This window comes from Mirounga angustirostris, unplaced genomic scaffold (genome assembly GCF_029215605.1).
Source record: "Mirounga angustirostris isolate CCGP_5_RB_7025 unplaced genomic scaffold, mMirAng1.0.hap1 SCAF_2, whole genome shotgun sequence".
NCBI lineage: Eukaryota > Metazoa > Chordata > Mammalia > Carnivora > Phocidae > Mirounga > Mirounga angustirostris.
The window spans coordinates 167,641,397-167,669,186 of record NW_026991710.1 but is presented as its reverse complement, the minus strand read 5'-3'; the positions used below and the strand labels follow the sequence as shown (position 1 = coordinate 167,669,186).

General features: G+C 38.4%; 1 protein-coding gene across 5 annotated transcripts in view; it reads right to left on the bottom strand.

Moving 5' to 3' along the window:
* The window catches only part of NSD3 (nuclear receptor binding SET domain protein 3), a 121,004-nt gene extending 96,886 nt beyond the window's left edge, over positions 1-24,118 (bottom strand). For 3 of the 5 annotated variants that reach the window (XR_010409683.1, XM_045879853.3, XM_064585534.1), the window contains exon 1: positions 23,599-24,117. The gene's annotated coding sequence lies outside the window, so the exon portion shown is untranslated. Of the gene's footprint in view, positions 1-23,598 lie in introns of all 5 variants that reach the window. The other 2 variants (XM_064585533.1, XM_045879857.3) reach the window with 2 other exon arrangements.
* Positions 24,119-27,790: the final 3,672 nt, after the last annotated feature.

The window sequence follows — 27,790 nt, the reverse complement described above, 5'->3', positions numbered from 1 at the left end:
GGAAATGAACAACAATGTTTACCTATTATTCACTAAAAGCAGCCAGAATTGATAGCATCTAATCTAGCTCTGTTATAGACAAAAAACAATAACCGAATCTGGTACAGTGACTACACAACTCAATGTCAATCTTTCAAACAAAATGGATCCTGCTTGAAAATTTCTAGCAATAAAATTATAAATGGAAGTGGTTGTTCCATTTGTCTTTAGATGATCTTATCCTTTAAGGGAACAAAAACTGTATCAGATTATAAGATTTACTCTTTTATCCACAAACAAAATAAAGTACTTTTACTAGTACCTAAGTGTTAAATAGTTGGTGGGCACGGCCAACCACAGCTGTAACCACAGTGGTACAGCAGCACATTATTTCCCACTGAAATTTGGGCATTTTCTCTCGAACAATTTGTTAAATTCCCACAGTAATGCAAATGCTTGGACTTCTGAGACTTTGAGGCCATTATATAATGATACTAACTCTTCAGGTACTTCACAAATTTTTAGTTTCCCTATGACATTTTTAATGAAATTTGAGGATATCAAAATTATGAGGTTTGGGGCCCCTGGGTGGCTCAGATGGTTAAGCGTCTGCCTTTGGCTCAGGTCATGATCCCAGGGTCCTGGGATCAAGTCCCGCATCGGGCTCCCTGCTCTGCAGGAAGCCTGCTTCCCAATCTCCTGCTCCCCCTGCTTGTGTTCTCTCTCTGGCTGTCTCTCTCTGTGTCAATAAATTAAAATCTTAAAAAAAAAAAAAATTATGAGGTTTGAAGACTTCTGGTCAAACTTCTGAAGCATTTAAAGACATTTACCACCATTCTGATTGAGGCTAACTCTGTGAAGTTTTAATGCTATGACTTAGGGGAAAACATCTTTTCTGAACTATTTTTCAGTCATTATACTAATAAAGCATCAATTCTCCAAATGACACAAAAGGCTTACAACATTTTAGTATGTTAAATAAATGTTCTATATTAGTAAACCTTATCTGGGTATCTTGACTTAAAGGTACTTTCCGAGGTAGCCTTTTAAAAAGAACTCTCAGCTGCTGACTAATTTCTGGGTTAAACTGGAAAATCTGCTTGTGTTAAAAAATAATTCAGGAAAGAATGTATTCCCTTCCCTTTATATTTTCATATGATTTTACTCACTTACCCACAAAGATATAAAGCAAATTGTGTCATTTTTATACAATTACAGACAATAGCCAAATCAAAGTAGTCTCTCTCCATATCAAACTCAAGATATATCAACAGAAGAACAAAACCCTTGCAGAATTTGCTACATGACATTTACTCATTACCAACTGAGCAAAAGTGTTAACACTAGCCACATTCTTCAATAATGGAGAAATAAAATATGAGTTTAATGCTTAAACAATAAAAACAAAATAAATAAATACTGATAAGATTTTCTCTTCTTTCTCCCCACTACGGTACAGTATTTTTGTCCTACTTTCTTAGACAGTATTATTCCTACAGAATGCCTATCTATCAATTTTACTCAATTTAAACAGAGTGCCGTCATGAAAGGCTACATACTGTATGATTCCATTTGTATGAAATGTCCAGAATAGGCAAATTCATAGCGACAGAAGATTAGTGGTTGCCAGGGACTGGAAGGAGGGAGAAACGGAGGCTGACTGCTAATGGGCATGGGACCTTTTTCTGAGGTGATAAAATGTTCCGGAATTAGTGGTAATGGCTGCACAACCTTGTGGATATACTAAAAACCACAGAACTTTATACTTTAAAAGGGAGAACTGTATGGTATATGAATGGTATCTTGAGAAAAAATGCTCTAAAAGCAATCAAGAAAGCATTTGTGTATGTTTTCCAATAATAAAGTCTACAATATCCATTCAAAGAATGACTGGTTCGTACACACATTAAATGTGCTTAAAATAGGAAGCTTTACACTTATTAAGCTACAGTAATTAAAAGGTGAGGTACTGGCAAAGGGACAGACAATGAAACAGTAAGATCCTAGACAGAGATCCAAGCCTATATGGGAATTTGGCATGGAACAGAAGCAGCACTACAAACTGGTGAGGAAAGACAGAAGATTCAAAGAATGGTATGGATAACTGCTTATCCATGTAGGAAAAAAATTAGACCCTCACCATATAGGATACCAACTCCAGGTGGGTTAAAGATCAAATATAAAAAGTAAAACTCAAAAACTTTTATGAAAAAACAAAAGCAAAGAACAGGAGATCTTTATGAACTTACGGTGGAAGGACTTCTTAAATGATACATAAAGAGTATAAAAATGATTAATAAAATCAGCAATTTTAATTAAAAAAAAAAAACTGTATGCCAAAGTTACAACACAAGTGAAAAGACAAGCCCCCAGACTGGGAGAAGATAATCTCAATGCATAAAACAAAGCTGGATTCTACCCTCAAACTTTCTTCCAATTCTAATTCTTGCTATGTTCACTGCCTCTGCCTTAACATTTATCGTCTGGATTAGAGCATCAACTTCCACATTGTTCTTCCTGCCTTCCAAGCTGTCCACCTCCAATCTACTCTCTATAGCACTGATAGTACTTCAAAACAAAAGCAAAAAACCCCTGTAATAACCTCTTATGGCTCTCCAAGCCTTAGGATAAAATCCAAAAAGCAGAAGACCTTTCTTGATTTGCCCACTGCCCAGCCTCCTCTTCTGCTGCTGCAGTTTTCCCACCTTGCCCTCCACCATTCTAGCATCTCCTCTCTCATCGACGACTCATACTTTAAGATTCTATTCAGATGTGTTAAAATACTCCAAGAAGCTTTTCCGGACCACCTCTCACACATCACACACACTCTGAAGCCAGGTCAAGTACCCTCTTCTGCTGGCATAGCATCCTGCTTATGCTTTACCACAGCACTTAATACATTGTAAAGACCTATCTTAACCTAAAGGAAGTGCGCGCGTGCTTGCGTGCGTGCGTACATCTGTGAAACTCTGGACACCAGCTGCTGTCTGTTACTTGTCCTCTGTGGGCTGTGACGATGTTAGGCCAAGGTTCATACCAGCTCCTCCTTCCTTCCATTCTGGTGTGACTGCAGTGGGAAGGAGAGCAAAAGTTCCGGCCAGGCTGTCCCCACCCCAACCTACACAGGCTTCACTAACAAAACAAAAACAAAAACCCACAAGTATTTATTGAGCATCTACTGTTTATGAGACACTAGGCTAAGCACTGAAGTTATAGGGATGAAAATTCAGACATGGCTCCTGCAATTGTACAGTTACATTATTACTGGAAAGAGAAAAGCAGTAAAGGGCAAGTGCTAAAGATGAGGCTCAGAAATTGCTCCTAGTTAAGATTCATTTATTCATTTCATATCAAGTACTCATATTACGTTTAGTCTTGAGTACCAGAGATAAAAGATGAGCAAATCAGAGTCCCTGATGACAGAAAGGGACAAATGCCTGGATGGCAAAAGAAAACATCAAGGGTTAAGAAGCTGTGGGATGTGAGGACTGACAGAGGATACTGGGGACCTCAGACATTTCCAGACTTAGAAAAACAAGAAAGTCCTAACCTGTGGAAAGGGAGGGAAGTGCCTGTGCAAAAACCTACATTAACCATTACCTAAAAGGGTTTCAGCTAGGAACTTTCTTGGCTTCTTGGGGCACCTGGCTGGCTCAGATGGTGGAGCATGGGACTCTTGATCTTGGGGTTGATTTCAAACCCAATATTGGGCACAGAACTTACTTAAAAAAAAATTTTTTTTTTTTTTTTTTTCAGGGAACCTGGATGGCTCAGTCGGTTAAGCATCTGCCTTTGGCTTAGCTCATGATTCCAGGGTCCTGGGATCGAGCCCCACAGTGAGATACCTGCTGAGCAGGGAGTCTGTTTCTCCCTCTTCCTCTGCCCCTCTACCTGAGTGTGCTCACTCTCTCTCTCTCCCTCTCTCAAATAAATAAATAAAACCTAAAAAAAAAAAAAAGAAAGAAAGAAAAAATAACTTTCTTGGCTTTTTTAATATCACGGCTTCCAAATATCTAGACTATTAGAAGGGCCTTTCTTGATATGTTGCAAAACTAAATTATAAGCATTTAATGAAAGCACACTATCATGAAAATAAAATTCATGGAAATAAACACAACTCAGATACCAGACAATATGAAAAGACTGAAAGTCTATGTTAAGGACGTGGGACTACTTCATCTCTGAATCCCCAGTCCAACTACTGTGCCTGACACATTATCAATAAACAAATCAATTGTAAACAAAAGGGAGCATACAGTAAGGGGCCATAGGATTGGCTTAACAATGTAAATATTTTAATATGAGTTATAACCATTAACTAGTTTTACTGAAATGCCACAGGCTATTTGTTAGCAGCATGCACTTAGAACTGACTGTACAGATTTGTTTTATACATTCTTAAGAAAGGTCATGAATAAAGCTAAAAAGTATCTGCACTGTGATTATATGTCCAACACAAAACCAAACTAGCAGTAGGTAATCAGGTACTGAGAGGAAAACACAACAAAAAAAATTTGCCCCAATTATTTTTAAACTTTTTCCAAAAGTTATTATGTAAGCTTATTATATTTTATCAAGTAATCTCTTCATTAGAAATTGGAGAAGATTTTTTTTTAAAAGATTTTATCTATTTATTTGAGAGAGAGAGAAGGGGGAGGAACAGAAGAAGAGGGACAAGCAGACTCCATGCTGAGCATGGAGCCTGATGCGGGCCTCAATCCCATAACTCCGAGATCATAACCTGAGCCAAAACCAAGAGCTGGATGTTTGACTGAGCCACCCAGGCACCCCCAGAGTAGAAGATACTTAATATTAAGTGCTGGAAATAGAGAGCATAAACACATCACACAAAATAGTCACTGACAGACAAGAGATTTTTCTCCCAGGAAACTAAACATTTACATAACCACATTTAATATGAAGCTTACTACCATGACTCTAATAATTCTATAGGCATATATAAAATATTAACATATTTATCAAAACAGTAGATATATAATGATATATAATGAAATGAATCTCTTCTGTCTTTTGCTTTAGTGTATAAAAACTGCAGTCATGGGACACCTGGGTGGCTCAGTCCATTGAGAATCAGACCGACTCTTGGTTTTGACTCAGGTCATGATCTCAGGGCGGGGAGGCTGAGCTCCGTGTGGAGCTCCACGCTCACTGTGTAGTCTGCTTGAGATTCTCTCTCTCTCTGTCTCCCTCTGTCCCTCCCCCAGCTTGCTCTCTCTCTAAAAAAATAAATAAATCTTAAAAAACAAACAAAAAAACAGCCCTGCAATCACTACTAATGATATCAAGAGAAACTGTCACAATATTATCATCATTGAGCATAACACACGATAAGAATCTGGAACTCTAATAAAATGACTTTCCTTTTTTCAAATCATTTATAGATGAATACAAAACCTGCACTAAACACAAAATCAATTTATATTAGAATGCCAAGCTATATTTGAGGTGTCTTTGAGTAACTTTACCATCCAGAGAATTGACAAATGTGTTCAGATAGCTGAAATTCTTATTTATCTTTAATTTCCAATGCAAAGGGTAACAGTGCCATCTTTAATCATGGAAAAATCAACCAACCATCAAAACCAAACTAAGTTGACCCTTGAACAACAACATGGAGGTTAGGGGCTAGCACCCAGTGCAGTCAAAAATCTGCAGATAACTTCTGACTCCCCCAAAACTTAATTACTAATAGCCTACTGTTGACCTAACTGATAACATAGTCAATTAATATATACATTGTATGTTACACATATTACATACTGCATTCTTATAATAAAGTAGGCAAGAGAAAAGAAAATATTAAGAAAACCACAAGGAAGAGAAAATACGTTTACAGTACTGCACTGTATTTATTTAAAAAAAAAATCTGTATGCAAGTGAACCTGCACAGTTCAAACCATGGTGTTCAATGGGCAACTGTACTTCAATTCTAGAAAAGGTACTTTTATGTTTTGTTCATTGCTGTACCCTATCCCCTGGTACAGTAAGGGAATGAGAAAGGCTGCTAAATGAATACAGAGATGGCAGAAAAGACCAAAGGAAATTATAACTGCGGTTTTACTAAATATTCATTACCAACCAAGTAATGACAGAAGAAAATACGTTTGGCTATCAAAATACAGTCAAAAGCATAGCCCCAAATCACAGCATTAGTGTTTACTGTAACAGAACTTCAACTTCTAGGGTGCCTGGGTGGCTCAGTCGTTAAGCGTCTGCCTTCAGCTCACGTCAGGATCCAATGGTCCTGGGATTGAGCCCTGCGTCGGGCTCCCTGCTCCTCGGGAAGCTTGCTTCTCCCTCTCCCACTCCCCCTGCTTGTGTTCCCTCTCTGGCTGTCTCTTTCTGTCAAATAAGATATTTAAAAAACAAAAAACATGACTTCAACTTCATAATCTAAAATTATGCACGTAATTTCAGTATGTAACCTTTGGAAACCTCATCAAACTGCTTTGTTACACTAACCTCTAAAATTACTAACATTTCTCAAGAGCCAAATATGACCTACCAAAACAAATCTGGTCTTTTGTATCTAGATTTTACATAACTCACGGATCAAGAAGTGATCCAAAATTTAAATACATGACTGAGAATTAGACTAAGAAGGCAATACATTTATCAATGAGATCACACTCTGAAATAGGGTTTTCCAACCTCAGCACTACTAACGCTTTGGGCCAGATAATTTATTGTGGGGGGCTGTCATGTCCATTTTAAGATGTATAGGGGCATCCTGGCCTCTACCCACTAGATGACAGTAGTACCACCTGCCAGTACTAACAATCAAAAATGTCTCCAGACATCGCCAAATGTCCCCTTGGAAGGCAAAATCGCCCCAAGGTTGAGAACCATTGCCCTAAAATGATGTTCATTAAAATGTAAATGCTTACTATCTCTGAATGGAATTATGGATGAGTTCTTTTCTTTTTTTGCTTTACCTTTTGCTTCTCTGTAGATTCTATACTGAGCATATAAAAATTTTAATACGTTTTCAAAAGAAAAAAATACAATTCACTGATTATAAACCAAGGAAATATTCGTATTTACTCAGCTTGTACCCAATTTTTTAATGACTAATGGGCACAGATGTTTTCCCAAATATGAAATATTTGGAATATTTGGATGTAAGTATTCAAAATGTTAAACAAAAAAACTGCAACTCAACAGACCCAGATTTTTATCTATATAAGAATCCCTTGAAATTTCAAATGAATAATTTAAAGATGCTTTAAGTAAAACAGTATCATTTACTGAGCACTTATGTCTTGTTCCAAGTGCTTTACAAGAATTACGACATTTAGCCCTCAGAAAAATTCTGTAAAGTGAATATTAGCATCTCCATTTTACAGATGAGGAAATTGAAAAACAGGTTAGGTGGCTTGTCCAAGGTCACACAGGGATAGAGCCAGGAGTCAAACTGAGACAGTCTTACTTGTAACCTGCACTGTTTATCACATGCTATACTGTCATTGACCATTAAACCACTTTTCTGTCATGTCTGTATTACTTTAGAAAGGCAATGTTTACTGCCTCAGAAAATATCCCTTATTACTATAGTTAACAAAGACAATATCTTCAACTTGCATAGAGAATGTGATAGAATAATGCCCCCCTACCACATGCCCACATCCTAACCCCCAGAACTTGTAAATATGTTACCTTATGTGGTAAAGGGGACTTTGCAGATGTAATTAAGGATCTTACAACGGAGAGAATATCCTGGATTATCTAGGTGGGGCCAATATAATCACAAGGATCCTTATAAGTGAAAAAGGGAGAGAGAAGAGTCAGAGATCTGAAGATACTATATTTCTGGCTTTGAAAACAGAGGAGGGGGACCATAACCCAAGGAATGCAGGCAGCCTCTAGAAGCTGAAAAAGGCAAGAAAACAGATTCTTCCCTAGAGCCTTCAGAAGGAATGCAACCCTACCGATATCTTGATTTTAGCCCCGTGAGACTTCTGACATCCAGAGCTGCGAGATAGTAAATCTGTTGTTTTAAATTTTGTTGTGTTTAAGCCACTAGGTTTGACATCATTTGTTACAGAGGCAACAGGAAACTGAAAGCATTTCCAAACACTCACTTTGTTGTCCTTAGTTCCACTAACATCCCTATAAAGCATATAAAAGGGAGAGGGAAATTACTATAGATTCGTTAAACTAAGATTTAGGGAACTTGAAATAGAAATATCACTTTAAAAAGTTCTTACCTATCACAACATAAATACTCCTATTTATGGATATAAATATACTAATGTGACCTACAATTTATCCCTGGACAGCCAGAAAAAGCCATTAGCTTTTAATTGCTAGTAGGGTGTTGCTGCCACCTTTAATACATGCAGAAGAAAAGGAAATTATTTCTTCCCATTTTGTTGGCACAGTCACTGCTGCTTTCTATGCTTGGGAGTTTACTTTCATTCTAGTCATAGATGTGATACAAATAATGAAAGGGCAGTAAAGCCATTCCCATACATGACACAATGTTATGGGTCCTTTCATTACTAAAATACATTTTTTAAAAGATTTTATTTACTTATTTGAGAGAGCTCTCGAGTGAGCGCATACAAGTGGGGGGATGAGGGGGGCAGAGGGAGAGGGAGAAGCAGACTCCCTGCTGAGCAGGGTGCCCCCTTACATGGGACTCTATCCCAGGACCCTGAGATCATGACCTGAGCCGAAGGCAGACACTTAACTGACTGAGCCACCCAGGTACCCCTAAAATACTGTTTTTAAGATTTTCAATTTCGGGCGCCTGGGTGGCTCAGTTGGTTGGGCGACTGCCTTCGGCTCAGGTCATGATCCTGGAGTCCCTGGATCGAGTCCCGCATCGGGCTCCCTGCTCGGCAGGGAGCCTGCTTCTCCCTCTAACCCTCCCCCCTCTCATGTACTCTCTCTCAAATAAATAAATAAATCTTTAAAAAAAAAAAAGGATTTTCAATTTCTGATAACTACAATCACTGGGCCATACTGGATTTTGTGAACAATTTTCATAAAAATATGTGGGGAGGGGGGAGAAAATCTGCAGTAGTAAAGACAGCACTATGGTAAGAGCCATTAAAAAAAAAATCTGTTAATTTAAACATAGGATAGCCGATTAAAAAAGAAAAGCCTCACATAGCCATTCAAAAAAACTATATTACACCAGTATTTCTCTAATGAATAACCTCTAGGTGGGACTGTATTTTGTTAAGGCAAATAACAATAAGTTCCCTAAATAAAAAGGCTTTCATTTACATCTTAAAACACTGTAACTATTTAAGAATATGTACAGATATAAGTAAAAATAGAATCCTTCCCACACTTACCATGTTGGCATTTAAAAATCAGAAATTAAATCACCTAATTTACTGCAAGAGAATATTTTTGATTTCCAACTATTTTTTTTTTTAAGATTTTATTTATTTGAGAGAGAGAGTGAGCAAGAGAGAGAACACAAGCAGGGGGAATGGCAGAGGCAGAGGGAGAAGCAGACTCTCCACTGAGCAGGGAGCCTGATGCACGGCTCAATCCCAGGACCCTGGGATCATGACCTGAGTTGAAGGCAGACACTTAACCAACTGAGCCACCCAGGTGCTCCAACTACTTGCAGATAAATCATTATCAGCCAACTACTGTTTATATCAAAGTGTCTATGTCTGCTACACAGCACTGTTTGTTCATAGATCCTAAGTCAAAACAACACATAGGAAAATCAGGAGTAGGCAATTCTGCTGGAATGGTTCTCCTATCATTCCAACCAATGGTATACAAAATGACTTCGAGTAAACCCCTTGATCTCTAAGAGATTAGGAAATGAGGCTCAATACTCAAAAACTGATCATGGAAATATTTTCTCACTTTTCCCCTCTATTTTGTCAACTCTCTGAGGCTTTATGTGGATGGGATTTATTTAGTACATACATGTATGTCTGGACTAAAGTTTGTTTTTAAAATAAGAATTCCCGGAGAAACATTTCTATACAAAATCATTCTAAACTAATCACCTTAAATTACCCACACCAACATCACTAAGATAATCAAAGCCTTGTCGATTCCCACATTTCAAGTGGCATGTTATTCCAGATATATATCTTATTCCTCACAGAATCCTTTTTGTTCTGTTTGTGACATGTGGTTCATTACTGAACACCAACTATATGCCAGACCCTGTTCTAGGTCCTGGGAAATCAAAAGATATAAGATTCTGGTCTCATGGAGCTTAATAAGCACGAAAATTTCAGATAGTGTTAAGCTACTATAAAACAGGGTAATAGGATACAATGACTGGAGGGCTAGATGGTATAAATAGGATTCACAAAATCAAAGCCAGGAATTAGTCATATGTAAAGATTTGAAGAGGACAAGTGAAGAGGTGATCATTAGGCATATCTTATTTCCTTTCAATGTCTCTTTTTGTTTCAGAGGCTTCTGAGATATGGCTATAGTAAAAAGATTTAAATAATAGTTTAGTCAAGCATTTATGAAAAGTTTAAGCTTTAAATATTATTTAACTGGAATATTCCAAAATACTACTGAAATGAAATTATTCTGTTGGTCAGCAGTGTACAGTTGCTTAATTGTATTAATTAAAAGAATTTTTAAAAATAGCTTTCGAATAGCTATTCTAAGCTGTTTTCTCTGACTAGATTTATTCACAAAGACAGTATTTTTTAAAAATGAGATTTTAAAACCCAACCCCACAAAAACACACAAATACAGTAATCATAAGAGCAAAGAATGTGAAAAAATATGTCCACTTCTACTTCTTTCCTTTATTAAGAGTATCTAGGAATGGGGCGCCTGGGTGGCTCAGTCGGTTAAGCATCTGACTTCAGCTCAGGTCGTGATCTCAGGGTCCTGGGATCAAGCCCTACATGGGGCTCCCCTCAGCAGGGAGTCTGTTTGTCCCTCTCCCTCTGCCCCCCCACCAGCTCAGGCGCATGTGGGGGCATGCTCTCTCTCTCTCTCTCTCCCCCCCCAAAAAAAGAGTATCTAGGGACGCCTGGGTGGCTCACTCAGTTAAGCACTGACTCTTGATTTCAACCCAGGTCATGATCTCAGGGTCATGAGATCCAGCTACATGTTGGGTTCCATGCTCAGCAGGGAGTCCACTTGAGATTCTCTCCCCCACTCTCTCTCTCTCTCTCTGTCTCTAAAATAAAAAAATAAATCTTAAGAAAAAAGAATATCTAAATCTGTGCTGGCCAAATGTGACTAATTTTAAATAAATTAAAATGAAATAAAATTAAAAATTTAGTGCTCAGGTACACTAGCCACATACCAAGTGTTCAGTATCTGTATGTGGCTAGTGGCTGCCACTAGCCACATTTCCATCATTGCAAAAACTTCTATTGGGTAGTGCTGATGTAAATTATTTTTCAAATTTGAACAAAAACATTCCAAAAGAGCTTATAAAAAATAAGGTTTCCCATAAACTTTTTAAAGGAATGGGTGAATAGTACTGTGAAGCCAGAAAGAAGTCACAGAAGAGGAGGTTTAGGACTCAGATAAATTTGAGGATAAGTAAAAATGTACTCTGCCATTGGTCTTTCAGTAATGAGACTGGAATTTTAGTTCTGATTCTACCTTTAACTTAGCGGCATGAATTCTGAAGGGATATATAACATCTTTAGGCTTCTGTGTATAGCTCATAATGGAGGTTAAATCAGGCAATCCAGATAACTGAAATGACCCCAAACAATGGGAAACTGGGCCGTGATTCCTCCTAGTTATCGATAAATGTATGGTTTGGATCTTCATTCTGACAAGAATATATACGGTTTTTTAAAAAAATTATCTTTAAGGTCTAACCTACCATATTAACATTACATAAAGATGTTACTTGTTTTATTTTTTTTAAAGACTTTATTTGAGATAGAGAATGAGAGCTAGAGAGAGCATGAGAGGGGGAGGGTCAGAGGGAGAAGCAGACTTCCTGCCGAGCAGGGAGCCTGATGCGGGACTTGATCCTGGGACTCCAGGATCATGACCTGAGCCGAAGGCAGTCGCTTAACCAACTGAGCCACCCAGGCGCCCTGTTTTATTTTTCTAAGTAGGCTCCACATCCAGCACAGAGCGCAATAAAGGGCTTGAACTCACAACCCTAGAGATTAACACCGGAGCTGAGACCAAGGGTCGGATGCTTAACTGACTGAGCCACCCAGTGTTCCCCGCCTTTTTATTTTTTTTTAATATTTTATTTATTTATTTGACAGAGAGAGAGGGAGAGAGCACAAGCAGGGGGAGCAGCAGAGGGAGAGGGAGAAGCAGGCTCCCCCCGCTGAGCAGGGAGCCCAATGTGGGGCTTGATCCCAGGACGCTGGAATCATGACGTGAGCCAAAAGCAGATGCTTAACTGACTGAGCCACCCAGGCGCCCCCCGCCTTCTTTTTTAAAGAACATTTTGTTTTTAAATACTCTCTACACCCAACGTGGGGCTCAAACTCATGACCCCGAGATCAAGAGTTGCATGCTCTTCCAATTGAGCCAGCCGGGCACCCCTAGATGTTCATTATTTCAAAGAGCAAACAATTATATGAAATTCACAACCAATATCTATTTCTGTAAATAAATAAAATTGTAGAGGGTAAGATCAGCATGACCACTATATTGCTTTCTACAAAATTCTCTAAGTAATCAAGGTGTTAGACAAGTGGCACATTTTCTTCTAATTTTTATTTTTAATTTTCCTGAGTCTATACTAATAAAAGAGCAACACTATTTTTAAAAGCATAACTGTACTACCCCACAATCTGTTTAACTCTAGTGTTGTTGGCCCAAATATTTTCTGAAATTTTCACTTAAAAATTTTCCATGAAAACCATGTGGACGACAGTTAAGGATATTAAAATACCCTGTATTAGGAAGTGACCTGCATGAAATGAACACAATGAAATAAATAATAAATAAACCACACAACCCTATGTTGTACTTCAGTGAACTAGAAATTGTGTCACTAAATACAATTACACAAATTTCATTTGACTATGATTTCTTTGTTATAGAATATTTTAGGTTGCTTTGTAATTCTCATTTTTTCCTGACTAAACCACAGTACTACTGAACTGCCTTGTACCAATACAAAACCTACTAGTAATACACCCTGTTTCCCTTATCTATTTGGTTTAACCTCAACTGTCTTCACTTTGTTCTTGACCACACCCAGCAACAACAGACACAATATTACCACTTGAAGAAAATTTAAATTATTTTTCAATCCCTTACATCAAGGGTACTGGCTCACACTTAAAATTACTACAAACTAATTAACTCCTAACAGTCATCTTGTTCCATTCACTATGAAATTTAGTAAACTAACAAGTCGATCCACATATCTTCCTCTTTCACCAACAAACTTTTAAGTTATAGTACAGTGGTTTCTGAGATTAGTTCTTAAAATGGTGCAAATGTTCAAATTTGACTTTCTTTTACCTTATATTCTCCATTCCCCGCAGCAAGGCAAAAAAGAGAATGCATCGCAGAAATGATATGTAGTTTTTATTTTTATTTACTTATTTTTTAAAGATTTTATTTATTTATTTATTTGAGAGAGAGAGAGAGAGAGAAACAGCACGAGAGGGGAGAGGGTCAGAGGGAGAAGCAGGCTCCCCACCGAGCCGGGAGCCCAATGTGGGACTTGATCCAGAACTCCGGGACCATGACCTGAGCCGAAGGCAGTCGCTTAACCGACTGAGCCACCCAGGCGCCCAACGATACGTAGTTTTTAAAATACTAAGTAATTTATTGTAATATCTAAAATCATAATTTACTGAGTTTATCTTTCCTCTAAAGACCAGTTTTTGGTTCATCAGGTTTTTCACTTTAGTATTTTAGGATCAACTGTATTCAACATTTCATCTTGAAAATAAGCAATAAAAGTTAGAACATAAGGCACTTCATACCATATACTCAAATTTTACACTCACCTATTTGCTTAATCAGAACACTAAGCGTTGGTGAAGCTATAGCCATCGTGCTATTGTAATAACAGCAACTGTGGAAGTAAATTTGGACTGGAAAGTTAACTTCATGTTCGTACTTGTAGCAGCACGAATCTTTACAACTGGGAAACACTCATATAACCCATGCAACGATTCTGTTCAAGCATTAGTTACTGTTCAACTTTTAACTTCTATGAAAGCGAATGTAGGCCAACTGAGTTCATTTCTTCATTAAACATGGGACTAAGAGCGAGTTCATTTTGCAAATGTTATTTTTCTTATATTAAAAAAGTCATTAATTATCAGCTGTATGCCTGGTACAGTTCCAGGTACACTCTAGCAGTTCTACTTTGGATCCCTATAACTCCAAAAAGCAGTCATTTTCATCTCCAGAGATGACAACACTGAGCCTCTGTTGTTAGGGTGGGAATAGGTCTCCTTGATTCTTGCCCTATACTCACTGCCCACTGAGTTGGAAAAAAAAAAAAAGATGTTTTGTTAAATGGCTTAAAGCAAACAGAATGACCAGAATGACAAAACAACTTTCAGGGTGAAGGTCAGTTAGAGCAAAGCAAATCTCTCAATAAGAAAAATAAAAAAACTTTCTATAGGATAAGCAAGTTTGTTACCATTAATTATATAGATATAGCACATTTTCTACAGATATTTTCTAAAATAAAATGTTTCTAAATAAAATATGAATGAAAAGAAACATTTTAAACCACATACAACTTCTTTCAATAAAGACATTTTGACTGGACAGGGGAATGATTTTATAATTAAAAAAAAATCTGCCACATACTTTGTTTCTTAAACTTTAAGAAACTTTGCATGTCAGGTTTTCTTAACATAGGAAATACGAGCACCTTCTTCTCATCCATGACTTTCTAAACTCACTCATAAATGGATGTAAAGTATGTATCAGTCAATTATATCTCAATAAAGCTGGAAATAAAATTTAAAAAATAAATGCTGGTGATTACAAAGAAAAACTATGTATCACACAGGCAATTGTGTTATTGTATGTTTGTACCACACTTTAAAAATCAAAAAATTCGACAAAGCTTTTCTGACATTGCTGGGAGTTTAAATTGACTCAAAATTTTCTGGAAATGCTCTAAAATTAATTGTGATAAGGGGCATCTGGGTGGTTCAGTCCACTGAGTGTCTGACTCCAGGTTCTGGCTCAGGTCATGATCTCACGGTAACGAGATCAAGCCCTGTGTTGGGCTCTGCGCTCAGCGGTGAGTCGGCTTGGAGATTCTCTCCCTTTGCCCCTCCCCCGGCCCTCTCTCTCTCTCTCTCATCTCATAAAAATAAATCTTTAAAAAATAATAACATTAAATTAGTTGTGATGGTTGCACAATTCTACAAATATACTAAAAAACACTGCATTGTGTACTTTAAAAGGGTTAATTATATGGTACGTGAATTATTTCTCAACAAAACTTATTTTAAAAAAAACCTAGGATGCCTGGGTGGCTCAGTCAGTTAAGCATCAGACTCTTGGTTTCAGCTCAGGTCATGATCTTGGGGTTGTGAGAGCAAGTCCAATATGTACTCTGTGCTCAGTCAGAGTCTGCTTGAGATTCTCTCCCTCTGCCCCTCCCCCCATTCTCACGCACAAAAGCGTGCACACAAACTCGTGCTTTCTCTCTCTCAAAATAAATAAAATCTTTTAAAAAACCTTTGAAATGTTTGTGTCTGTTATGTAATTCTACTTCTAGGAATTTATTGTAATGAAATAATGACAGGGGTTTTTTTGTGTTTTTTTAATGTGTAAGGATGTTCATCAAATCATAATATCCAAAAATTGCGAACTGCCTAAAATACCATCAACAGAAGAATCGTGAGCAGATATGGCACACCTATACAACGAAATTATATGTCAATTTAAAAAAATCACAATATCAAAAAAATTAATTTCACAGTAAAGCATGCTACAAAATAATACTAATGTATAATTCCAGTTTGTTAAAAAAAATACATAGATGTGTAAGAAAAAACACTGGAAAGATATAGAAATGTTAATAGCTACTTCCAGTTGGCAGGCTTTCAAGTGATCTTAATCTTTTTTATATCTCACTGATTTTCAATTTCTCTACAATAAACAATCCTTTCATAACTTAAACACAATAAATGTTATTTTTAAACTAGTAGCCACTTTGAAAAGTACAAATTTTCCATTAAAAAGTAAAAACTAAAAGGGCCATCAGCATTTCTTAGGAGTATTATGTGTGTGTGCATGTATGTATATGTGTGCAATGCTTTAATTAATACATTAACTTCAATACCTTAAAACCTTAACTAATTCTATCCCTAATAAAATAAATTCTAATGATCCATGCTTAATTTCACAGGTGATAACACAGAAACCATGAGCTGGCCAAAAGCATATTTGTAAACCTAATCTAGGTTTACAAAATTATATTAAATCATGTTTGCTTCCACATCTAGGAAAACTAACATGTTCATTTCAAAATCTAAAATAATTATTATCTTTGCTAGGGGAAAAATTAGCCAGAATAAAAAAACAGCATTCTACTGCATTAAAGAAAGGAATTCAAGGGTATGGTAAAAGCACAGCAAGAAGTTTCTCATCATAATCAAATATGAAATACTATGTTCTAATGTATTTGGATCCTGCAGAAATCATAAAAGAAACAAACAGCTTAAAGTGACAAAATTACAATAACCAAATAAAGGCTTTAATTTATGTATGTAAATGTGTTATAAAAATGTCTTTTTCAAATCCACATTGCAGAATTTTATGCAAATAGACTGTATTTATCACGTAGAAAGGAAAAAAATTCAAGTTTTTCTATTATCAAAGTCCTCAAAAACCAACATTTAACCCTTCCGAACATGTAAGAAAAGTCTAGTAAGACAGGGAAGCAAAATAAAGTTTCTCCACTTTCAAAAAATTTGATTCACCTAGACAAAATACAGAAAAGGTAAGAATCAAGAGGCATCAAGGATGAAGTGTCAAAATAGACTGTCACTACTGATTACTTCTCAGGCTATTACTTCTTGAATGGTTACATTAATGTGAAAGCTAGAGAGTCTAAGTTTTTATAAAATAAGATACTTAAGTTAGAATATTAATATATAGCAAATTGGATATTTTCTAAGCAAAAGTCATTGCTAGAGGGCGCCTGGGTGGCTCAGTTGGTTAAGCAACTGCCTTCCGCTCAGGTCATGATCCTGGAGTCCCGGGATCGAGTCCCGCATCGGGCTCCCTGCTCGGCGGGGAGTCTGCTTCTCCCTCTGACCCTTCTCTCTCTCATGTGTTCTCTCTCATTCTCTCTGTCTCAAATAAATAAATAAAATCTTTAAAAAAAAAAAAGTCATTGCTAGAATCTGCACATCAATCTAACACCAGTAGTCATTAAATTCTAACAAAAACTGCAACAGACATGAACTCTGAAAAAAAAGCCACTTTGTATAAAATGGCATGATTCTTACAGAATTTAGTATTATTTTTCGTTTCACATTCATTAATAGAGCACTAAGATTTCAAATCACTAAATGACTATACTGCTAGGAAACAGGTTTTTTTTTAATTATCTAGATAACACTTTTGATAATAACAAAAACTGGTGATTCAGCTTTTACATTTCCTGACCCTTCACGGTTATTAATTTTTCAGGTTACTTTCAGGATGTCGTTACCCTGAAAGCCCGACCACCACCAAGGTAACACCAGCTAAACCAATGAGGTGGTCTCTATAGCTTTCCTTAAAGGGTTTATTACCTTGGTGGTGACTACATGATGTTTACTTTCTAATTATTTGCTTATACTGTACATTTAGGTTTTATGCTTTTTTTTCTTTATATGTCATGTTTCACAACTTAAAAGTTTAAAAATGTTTCTTTTTTAAGGTGCTTTGTGTGTGTGTGTGTGTGTGTTTTTAAATGTACAGTTTTCTTAAGACTCTACAGCTAAGAGATACTAGTAATACAAGACTCAACAGACATACTATCTTGGCTACAGCCAAAATGCCATTAGATAAAAGCAAGCCTCCATATTAGACTTCTTAACCTCAAATCAATTTGATAAACTAAGTTTTGTTTTACTCGCAAAATCAGAGGAATACATACATTTCTTAAATTTAAAATATCTACTTCTATATTTCAAGATGTACATAAATTATACCAAAATTTAAAAAGCATGTTCTATGGTAGAAAAATACTTTATTGTTATTTAATGTTTATTAAAAGAAAGATAATGCAGGCTATGAAAAGAAGTCAAGAAACACAAATTTTTAAAAAAGGTTAAGTAAGCTCCACCCTTAAAGTGGGGCTTGAACTCATGACCCCAAGATCAAGAGTCACATGCTCTACTGACAGCCTGCCAGGCACCCCTGAAAAAATTCTTTTTAAGTAATCAGACAGAAATCTGAAAACCTTATTCTACGTAACATGTCAATCTATTTAGCCTGAGGATTTCCTGAAATCTCAATTTTCTCATCTTTAAATTTGGGTTAAATAATTCTTGTGCTTTCCAACTTCACATTTTAAAACAAAGTCAAGTTATTGTGTAAGAATTCAAACATCTCAGAAAATGTAGTAAGTGCAAGGTATTAAATTTATCTACGTATTCATATATTTATATATCATATATATAGAATTCATATACTTATAAGATACAAAATTTTTTCATTGTCCTATTCACTTTCTCAATATAGCTCTAAATCTACATGGAAAAAAAGGAACCTAGTAAGAAGTAAGAGTTATCATTGTAGATCAGTCAATGATGACACAGATCCATATCTTAAAAAATTAAAAAATAAGCCAAGAATCATTTCTCACAGAGCTTTTCAAATTCAAAATCTCATCAATGGGCAGATGTACTTTAGGAGTAACAACACATATCCGTCTAGTAAAAACTGAACATTCTCTAAATTCACAAAATTTTAATTATGCTTTTTACCTTCTTTTTATGCCACACTGTGCAGGCACAACATAATACAGAAGTGTTTGAAAGTACTTATTAAGTACTTAATAAAGTCAACAATAAAAACCAAAACCAAAACTCTGTAAGCTTTTTAAAAATGCGTTAGGTAGTTGTAGCATAGGTAGTTGTAGTATAATCATTTTCTTAAATTTACCTTTATTAACATTTATAAAAAGATTAGCCTGCAGAAATAAAGGTCACCATTCATTTAAAAACTCAAAAGCTGGGCATGTTATTATTTTTTTTTAAGATTTTTATTTATTTATTTGAGAGAGAGAGAATGAGAGAGAGCACATGAGAGGGGGGAGGGTCAGAGGGAGAAGGAGACTCCCCGCCCAGCAGGGAGCCCGATGCGGGACTCGATCCAGGGACTCCAGGATCATGACCTGAGCGGAAGGCAGTCGCTTAACCAACTGAGCCACCCAGGCGCCCTGGGCATGTTGTTTATTAACAAAGGAATAAATCATGTTAATTGCTCTTTCAAAAAATAACAGACACTACTTTTTTTTAAAGTAAAACTAAAAACACCATTGCACCAAGAATCAGATTTTATAGATACCAAATTCTAAATCTTTTTAAGGCTTTTATATTTTCATTTTTTAAGTGTCTAAAACAGACTTTGTTTCAAAAGAACCCAAAGAATAAATATCCATGGTAACTTATTTTCTTCTTGATAGACAAAAATAATTAAAAATAATCAGTAGTGCCTGCTAAGATCTTTTAAAAGTTGTTTTCAATGAGCTATTTTTTTAGCTCATTTTAAAAAAAACTTACCAGTGCCTCAATTTTCTTTCCAAGTTCCTTTCCAGGACCATGATGGACCTCTTATTTTTTCATTTCATTGCTATCTTATTTCACTGATAATTTTATTAAAACAGAAAAAATTCTGCCAAAACCACTTCATTACCCAAAACACAAACTTTAAGATACTTGCACAGGCTTCATTTACATATGCAAAAATATTTTGTGCATATGCTATATGTACAATATGGTGAACAAAGTATGAAAAAAAAAAGCAAGATCCTTTGCCTCACTGCAAATTAATCCCCTTGCACTCATGCTAAACGTGCCTAACCTTGAATGATCCCCCTCACCTTGAGCTTTTACAGAAAGCTCAAATACCTTCATAATAATGAAGTAATGTAGTGTGGTATAAAGAGCCAGATAACAGGTCTGTCACCAAAGCTTTGAACGTAACTTCCTCAGGCCTCTGTTTTCTCTTATAAAATAAAGTAGTTGGACTATATCTCCTCCATTTAAATAGGCTGTTAGGGACTTAATTCAAGACCTGCTATATTACTTAAAATAGCAAAAAATCTGTTAACATCCTAAGGTTAATCAATATTCCAAATAACGGAATACTATGTGACCCTTAAAAAAAAAAAAAAGCTGTAGATCAATATGTGCTCACTTAAAAGGATGTCCCAGGTAGCCTATTAAAGCACAGAAGCAAAATGCACAGTATGACCAATTTGTATGCATTTGAAGACAGATATGCATATGTATGTACAGATATTTTCTAGGACTCAGAAGAAACCTCAAAATGGTTACCAAGGGGAAACAGGGTGTTAACTTTTTTTTTTTTTTTTTACCTCTTAGCCTTTTATAATATTTGGAAAAAAAATAATGAACATATATTATCTTTACAAATTTTTAAAAAGAAACTGAAAGTTCTGCTGATCCAGGTTCTGTAATTAGAAAGACCTGGATTCAAATACGGCTTTGCTAGTTACCATCTGTGTGGTGTTGAGTTACTTAGCCTCAATTTCTCCACCTGTAAAAGGGAGTTAACCAGTAGTAACCTCATACAACTGTTGGGAGGATAAAAGGAAATCATACATGTGAGACACTCAGCATAGCACACTGTAAGAAGATGACTAGTTAGTAGCTTTCCTATGATTATTATTCAGAATCAGATTTGACAATCTACTCAGTGATGACCAGTCTCAAAGGCAACCAATTTCCTTTACCCAAAATTCAATCAATGTGTTACTATAAGAAAGAGCGTACTTATTAAAGTTTTTAAAAAAGCTATCGCAGGTAGCAGGTGTGCTGATAGACACAGTAATCAGAGCAAAGTCTGGGTTTTAATTAATTATCATCTAGCTAGAATAGCCCTCTTCATTATATGGATACCCATCCAAGGAGCCAGAATACTCATTGCAGCTAGGCAGGAGACCCTGATCTTGACCGCTGAATACACAGGAATACACTCTTTTCTTTTTTAAGTAATTCAAGCTTCTAAGATGAGTTTTTTTATTTTAATATAAAACAATTTCTCGTTTTCCTAAAAATTTGTGGCACTGATAGTTCATGCACACAATTTACCAATTAATTGTCGATAACATGTCCACTGAGTGGAAGACATAAGAATGAAAAATCTCCATAAAAATAAATTCCAAAAAGCATACTGAATGGCATTTTTGAGTGAAACTTTTCCTCACAGAATTTTTAAAAATTCAGACTGCTTATCTTCAAACCAAAATACTCCAAGTTGTAAATCTGGCCTTTAAACTAAAAATACTCTCACAAAGTACCACTCTAACAATATTTAATTTCATTTTTCCAACACACCAAGAATACATCCTAAACTTCTTTGTAACAACTGAAAGGATGTTGCATTTAGACAGGTTAAATCAATATGGAGTACAACTGGTTTGAGTCCATCATAGCACAATTTTAACAGGCCTTTCTGGTATTAGACAACAGTTTCAAAATCAATATGATGAATTCAAGTTTGGATTACCCCAATTACAATCATAAAACAAAAACAAAAGGTCACACACACACACTTCATCTCTTTCAATATGAAAATAGGCTACACTTAACAATTTATCTACTCTAAGTTTGGCAGGATTTAAACCTTTAGAACAGTAACCATTTCAAATTGCCCAAGTAGTTATATTTTGATACATTGAAGAGTTACTGTAGCTTTCCTGAGAGTAACCTGAAGTTCCCACCAAAAAAAACAAAACAAAACAAAGAAAACAAAAAAACCCCAAAAAACTGGCACCTCATTGAGGCTCTAAGAACTGCATGCCTACTTCATAGATCATTGCACTGTGCTGAACTAGCATCTGGAGACTGTACTGAGCTATACACAGGAAAGCAAAGGGAAGGGATGGAGGAGAGAGAGTGCATTAAAAAAAAGAAAACACTTCTTAACACACCCATCACCTATAAGCGTGAACTTCCAGAAACACTATTTTAAAATACATATATTTCTAATTTTCCAACATTCAAAATACAGCAAGCAGATAATCTACCACAAGCAGATCTTTCTACCCCATCTCACCCCCCCCACAGTGCTTTGCCAAGAGCACAAGCCCAAGAAAAATAACCAATGCAATTTCCTTGTTTACGTAAAGAATTTCAGAAAACATGATGACTGCTTCTGAAGCTTCTAAAACAAATGAATTTTCAGTATTTAAGACTTTATGATCACATTTGAAATATGATAGTAATGATTCCTTCAGCTAGTAAAAAAATAGCTTCAACTTTATAAAAAGGGTTAATTTTACACTGCAGTTCATTAGCATGCCTTGTTTGCAACCAGAAGGAAGAGGGAAAGGGGGTGGGGGGAGCAGCAAAACACACAAGATGGAAAACATCACTACCTCCTTTGGTGGTTATGAATAATAGTAAATTACCACAAGATGTATGGGAAGAGTTCATGAATAGAAAGAACGGGGGCTAACAATCTGAACTGGCCCCTTCCAGATTCACACTGATGTCGGAAAGAAGGAATTTATTTACACTGCAGTGCCTGGCAGCAAACATGGCTGCCCCTACCCCCTTTAAATCTGAACAGTCTTCACTCCCTCAGCAAAACCATCAAATTATGGCCATGTCTCTAGTGTCTTGCTACCATAACACTAACACATCTCCTCCTCCCTCAAAACAGTAAAACCCACACCTCCCCATTTCACAACAATCACAACACCATAACCACTAGCTTCTATATTCTCTAGCCTTGAAAGAAAAGGCCCAGAATATACAGAAATACGGGAACAAAAGGCTTTCTCTTCCTTTAACAACCCCCTTCCCCTTCTTTTCCACCCACTCTGTGATGTTTGGTTGATAGTTCTCATCCTTCTCAACATTTAGTTAATTTCCTTCCCTCTACCAATCCTAGGTCTTCCAGTTTCCTGAGTCTATTTCCTATCTTCCTATGCATCCTGTCTCAATAATTTCTTATCCCTTTTCTAATCCTTTTCCTCCACTTCCATTCCCGCGTTTCTCTTTTGATGTCCATTTCTCCATCAAATTCTACCCCTCCCCCCAGACTCTTCTAGTTTCCACTCTGCACCCCCAAACCTCCCTATTTCTCAGTCCACCCAGGTCTCTAATCTTCTGCAAACCTAACTCTTCTTCTCTTTCCCTGCCCCTCCCCCGTTCCATCTCTATCCCCGCCCCCATCCCACCTCTACTCCCAATTCCCAGCTCAGCGCCACTCCATCTCTTATCCCAATCCTACCTCCCCTGCCCCACCTCCCTATCTCCTCCACACCCCTCACCTGGCCCTCTGCTTTACCTTCTGGGCTCCCCCTGAACGCTTTCCGGCCACCCGCTTGTCCTCCCATCCCTGCTGGGGTCTCTCTACCCGGGTCCCATCCCTAGGTCGCCCCCTCCTCGTCGTTCCCTCCTCAGTCCTTCCTTCCAAAACACACACGCACGCGCGCGCGCGCGCACACACACACACACACACACGCATTCACTTTACCTTCAGTTTGTTCCATTCTAACCCCCCGGCCGTGTCAGTACGATCACAGGAGAGACACGGAGGCCCGGAGTGGGGCTGGGGTGCGGGCAGCCGCCGGGGCTGCGGGGGGAGGAGACGGAACCGAGCTAGGCCGCATGAAATCCCCGGGCTAGATTTCCCTCGCGCCGGACGCCTCTGCCATGGCTGCCGGCACCGAGGAGGGCCGCGGCCGGGCCGGGCCGGGCGTGAAGCTGAGAGGAGGAAGGCTGCGGGAGGTGGGGTGGGCAGGGGCGGTGGAAGGATGGGGGGTCGCCGCGCAGCCTCTGCTGCTAGAGAGAAGGCTGTGGCTGGCGGCCGGGCCGGGGCAGCAAGGTCCTCGGGGGCTCGAGTTGGCTTTCGCACGCCTCTCCGCACCGACCAGTGGACAGTCCCCTTCGGCCTCCGCCTCCGTCCTCGCCGCCGCTGCCGCCGCCGCCCGCTCCCGCCGCCGCCGCCGCGCACAAAGCCCCCCCACCCGGCTCTCGGAGCGCCGCCGCCGCCGCCGCCGCCGCCGCCGCCGCCAAATCCTCAGCCCCTCATTGGCCGCTGGCCGCGGCGCCTGCCGGGAAATGCAGTCCCTGGTTTGCGGCGCAGGGGGGCGAAAGGAGGAAGAGGGTAGTCGGCGGGGCGGAGAGGAGCGGCCCGAGAGAGTCTAGACAAGAAGTGAGACCGCAGGAGATAAAGGCAGAGACAGGAAGGAATGATACGAAGGAGGGTAAAAAACAAACAAACAAAAAAACAGAAGACAGGTTAAAGGTTGGGCCTATGAGGTAAAATTGCGTTCGTGCGTATTCTTCGAGACTTGTTCAATAACAGCACATATTAAACACCATATGGTACTCCTCAGAGTGACACTGCTGCACACTCCCTAGATGTTAGAAACAACCTACAAACGAGTGCCGGGTTAAGGTGACCGGGAAAGGGAAGAACAATTTGTGTGCCTCCTTGGGTGCCTTCTGTCCGACAGCTGTCAGAGTCAGGGCTTCCTATTTCACACGGGTCTGCGTAAGGAAACCGTAGCAGCAATTTCAGACCTGAGCCGTGGGGAACAGTCTCTCTTTCAGCCTCGGATGTGAGTCCCGGATGCCCCCCCGCCGACCCCCGTCCCGCCCCACGATCGCAAGCCGTGGCGGCATCTCAGTCAGGGTGAGGAAGCGCTGACCTCCCTGGCAGCCACCGGGCCCCGCACGCCTTCTTCCTGCTCGCACTGCGGGCCCGGAGGCTTGTGGGTAAAGAGGAGGACGTCAGCGCCGACTGCGGCCCGGACCCCTAGGGACCCAGAGAGCTCGGTGCCCGTCACGTGCCTGGGCCCTCTGCTGCTCACTGCCAGACCTTCGCTTCGAGGGATGGGAGGGCATCAGTCCTCGAGAGAACTCACGCAAGAAAGAGCGGAGGAAACTGGAGTCAAAATTCTCTGTAACCCTCTAAGCCCTCGCCATGCTAGGAAATTGGTGTTAAACAATGGAAGGTGTGTGACACAGTAAAGTCGTCTTGCCGGAGTGTACAAAATTTGGTGATATTTCCTGGGGCCTGGTGGTGATGACTTAGAACGCTGCGGCACAGAGACTTGAACGTACGAAGGAAATACAGGCAGCAGCAATCAGATGAGGAAACCTATACTCTGCGCTCTGTTCTGAGAATAATAAAGCTGTGTCACTCCTAGATGTTATATTCTGCACCGACATTATAGTTCTGGATCTGTTTGGCACGGCCACAAGAAATTTCTGATATCTTTATCTTTAAATACCATTTAAACAAGAAATTAAAAGATTCCTACCGATCAATTATTTTAATGACTACTAATTATGTTTCAGGTTTTTAAAAAACATAACCCTTTAATTATACTATAGATGATACTGAGAATTAAGCATTCTCATTACTGTTAGTCATTAACTATTTTTTTCTTAAAGATTTATTTACTTATTTGACACGGAGAGAGAGCACTACAAGCAGAGGGAGAGGCAGAGAGAGAGGGAGAAGCAGGCCCCCTGCTGATCCTGGGATCATGACCTGAGGATCATGGGATCCTGAGATCATGGGATCATGACCTGAGCGGAAGGCAGATGCTTAAACAACTGAGCCACCCAGGCGCCCTATTCATTAACTATTTCTAAACATATGCTTATGTAGTACCTGTTTTGTGCAGTACCAAAAGTTAAACGAATCAGTAAAAAGCACATTTTTTTTAAAATGTCTTTTTAGAACACAGACCTCTTAAAGAGGGCCTCCTGAGCTTATTTCAGTTTGATTGTGTCTCCTGGAAAGAGGTTAAATTGGTCTTTTTCCCCCCTATGATCCTTTCTACCACCATCCTTCCTCTCCATCTTCCTGTATACTCCTTGCTTTGTTGATAAACTGTTGCCTTGACCAGACACCTGGATTATCCCCTTGAGGAGAATCTGGTAAATTGACCTCAGGGATTTTATTTTAATCTGTTTCTAGGCTGACAAGAGTTGAAAATTAAAGTTCTGTGAAGTAGATATATAATCTCTTCCTGCAAAACTTTAGAAAATATACTGTTAATAATATTTGCTCTTGAGCCATATCTAGGGAAATGGCCATTAAAATTAATAATTTACATTTTTAGCATCTAACATCTTCTGAGGTTCAGATAATGCTTTCTCTTCTCCATACAAAATGAGCAAACAGTTCATTAAGACAGCAATCTAACACAATTCCCAGGGCCAGAATTAAGGAGAAAGGAATTTTTTGTTTCTCTTCCGAAGATCATATCCAAAAACTCCTTACATGATAAATCACTTAAATCCTGAAAGTGAAAAAAATTGCCAGGCCTGACAGCAGAAGGCAAACATTGCTTTGAACAAAGGGATTTCAATAGGAAGGTTCTTAACCCTTCCCTTTTCAGAATAGGATTGCTGACATATGACTGTAGTAGAAAATCTAGCTCATCTTTCCAATACTGAGCTTGGAATCATTCATCTGGTTTATGAATACTTAATGATTTTACGGTGCCTGTTTGTGAGTGAATACAATGCATGAATAAGAATATTTCCTGGTATAAAATGTCTCCCAGGGAACTGAAAGGAGTATTTTTCATCTTTATGATCTTTTCCAGAAAAGTACATGTTCATGTTAGTACAGTGATTAATTTTTGAATTAATGTGAAAATTGTAACTATCTGGACTTTTAGAGCTCAAAATTTGCCATCGGGAATTTTCAGGAAAGGAAAGGGAAAGAGACCAAAGCTTTGTAGATTTTGTTAATTCTAGTAAACATAGAACATGAAGTGAAACCTTTATGTAGAAACTCGGGCATAGAGCATGCACAAAGGGCCCTCTAGTGGCCAAACTGAAAAGTTCTGCCTATTTAACATGGTTGATCCATTTGGCTATTAACTGAAAAATGCTTTGTGGATTAAAAGCAGTCTACATTAAAAACAACAAAACAAAACAAACCTGAAATTAAATACCCGCCATCTTTCATTCTTATAAATGTGCAGCCTAGATGAGAGAGGTCTCTGGTCAACTCACATGTTAAGAGAAGTACTCTCCCTGTGAAAGCGAGTCCTTGTTGTCTGGTGTTAGCCCAAGTAGAGCCACTAAAAATTTTGTTTTCCTTCTAGAGCCAGATGAAATGGATGGGTAGAGATAACAGGAGAGCGAGAACATTTCTGTATCTTTCATTTTTCCAAGATGGCTCAGTTACCCAACCTAGGAACTGAAGTGCCCCAAACCTGCAGTGCCTACCTACGTCACTGCACAGTTACTATAATATACATCTTAAGTGTTGATACTTCTCCACAAACTACTGATCATAAACAATACCTGATAAGAGAGCATTTATAAAGCAAATTACTTTAGTGGAATTCAGATTTCCATATGAAGATTTCACAGCATTCCACTCTTAGGCCCCGGAGAAAGGAAAGGGATGTTTTCCTAACCATTCCCGCCCTTTCTGCCACTCCCTCTCCGCAGAGCTCTCCGCGCCATCCCAACCCCGGCAGTTGTTGATTTGGGGGGGGGGGGGGGTACATCAAAGTGATGTAATTCGTGACTTTAAGATGGTTACCATGGCGACTATCAGGCATATTACGCTATCGGTAGGGTAAAAGGTTCTTTAATCTAGCCTTTAATGAGGATTTTCGGGGAGGTTAGCCCACAGCCCAGAGAGTGTAGACAGGCGGAAAGACGTCACTCTTGCCCCCTCCCGCAGC